Below are 2,256 nucleotides of genomic sequence, written 5' to 3'. Positions count from 1 at the left end.
TCCCCCCGCCCCTCCCGCTGCAGGGCTGAGACAAACCGGGGGGGGGGGCTCATCTACCCCCCCGGGCCGGACCCGCCTTGGGAGAGGCCGGGCTCGGACTTACCGGCCGCCCCGGGGGGAGCGGGGCTTGTGCGTCCAGGCTGAGCCCTCCCCGCAACAGCCCCGCGGCCTTAGAGGACCCAGCGCCGGGGGCAGGGCCTCGAACCCTGGGTCCCTTGTCTGGCTCACCCCCCCCCGCCCACGCACCCCGGAGCAGCCTTCGCCTTTTGTAACCCTGGCCCATTGGGTGACTCGACCAGTCACTGCTCTCACCCCCGGCCCGCCAGGCCCTCCCCTTGTCTAGCTGCACAGCCGGTTCTTCCCTTTACAACTCAAGGGCTTTGCACTGGTCCCGATTGGGGGCGTCTAGACTTGCCAGCTGCCTACACCGGCCGCGAGAATGTGCCAAGAACAGGGACGATCTCATGTAAGATCCTCAGGGTTCTCGCGCTAGAACGCTGATGCTCCCGCGCGGGGAAAGCCCTCTCGGGCCAGTGTAGACAGGGACAGGAATTTTTTGTGTAAGAAAACCCTGCTGGTGAAAATGGCCCCCGGAGCTTTCTTACGCAAAACCGCGTCTTGCCAGTCTAGACCCAGCCATTGAGTTTTATCTTCTGGGAGCCAGGCCAGGGCTCCAGTCTCGTTTTGGACCCTCCGCCCCCAGCGTGCTTGCAACCCCTCCATTTGGCATCAGCTGCCAATGCCCTGTGCTCTGCACAGCCTTCATGAAACAGACATGAGCTCCCCTAGGGCACTGCTGCTGCCACAAGGGCTGAGGTGACATGAGGCCAAGGTGGATCCATTACTAAAAGGGAGACAATTTTGCTTGTTTACACCCCCCGCGAGGGCGATACCAGACGCTGCATCTACTTCTGGGAGCCATGTTTTAAAAGGACGTTGAACCATTGGAGTCAAGGGCTGACAAACGCCTTCTACGTGGAACACTGAAGCTGTTTCGCTTCTCCAAACGAACCTTGTAATAAGACTTGATTGTGGGGTGCAGATACCTTCAAAGGGAGAAGACGGCAGGTACCAAAGGGCTTGTTAATTTAGCTGAGAAAGGCAGACCAAGAACCTGACACATTCAAATAAAAACGGTGCCTAACTTTTTGAACAAGTCGGTTAGCCATTGGCGCAAACCCACAGGTGGACTTCTCTTGCTCTTTTCAAATCACCAGGGGACACTATTCTAAAAGCTGGTTAGTACCGGGCTTGGTACTCAGGTAAGTGATGGAACATTTCCTCCAGCGTGTTTTAGACTGAGCTAGTGGTTCCCTCCAAGTCTCCGAAAGTCTTTGACCGGCCCTTCTAATCGACACACAAACCTCGAGCAGGGCTTCCTCCTTCACGTAGGAAACTGGCACAGTCGTTGTTTACAGCAAGATTACAGACATCAAAAGCTGCTCAGGGTGAGGCAGACATGCAGCAAATCCACAGAAATTCATGAAGAAACTTCCCTTCTGTGCAAAAACCACACAAGCCCGTGGGGCTGTTTCAATGTGGGGCTCACCAGCATTCAGCACTCTGCACAGCAGCAGGAAATGTGAGTTAGAATAGCAACTTATCTTACAGTTTCAGAGCCCAAGTGCAGTAGTGAAATGATTGCCTAATAAATATACATCACTGCATTCATGGTGACTTCTCACACTTGGGATTAAGTCTGAGCACAGAAAGATTAAAAAATAAGACCAGCAGCTATTTCTGTGCACAATGTGTAATTGTACAGAAACCGAGGCATTTTGGTGGATGCATATCAAAGTGGTGGCCTGCATCTCTTCAAATACAGAACAGCCAGGCAGGTCCATCTAGCCCAAAGTCCTGCTGACAGTAGCCTATGCCAGGTGCCCCCAGCAGGAATGAACAGAATCAACGGATCCATCCTCTGTCCCCCATTCCCAGACTCTGACAGAGGCTAAGGACAACCTTCCCACCCACCCTGGCTAACAGCCATTGATGGACCTAACCTCCATTGATTTATCTAGCTCTTTTTTAATCCTATTAAATTCCTGGCCTTCACCACGTCCTCTGGCAAGGAGTTCCACAGGTTGACTGCGTTGTGTGAAGTAGTACTTCCTTTTGTTTTAATCCTATCACTGACTACTCAGACAACCATGAAATTCCCCTACCTCAGAAAAATGTTTTCGCTGCCCTCTCTATAGCATTTTTCCATGTAACTTCAGTCTAGCATTAATATCGAAAGTGTTTCTCATATTGATG

The sequence above is a fragment of the Pelodiscus sinensis genome, chromosome 25 (genome assembly GCF_049634645.1).
Source record: "Pelodiscus sinensis isolate JC-2024 chromosome 25, ASM4963464v1, whole genome shotgun sequence".
NCBI classification, from domain to species: Eukaryota; Metazoa; Chordata; order Testudines; family Trionychidae; genus Pelodiscus; species Pelodiscus sinensis.
Note: the sequence above shows the minus strand (reverse complement) of the source record.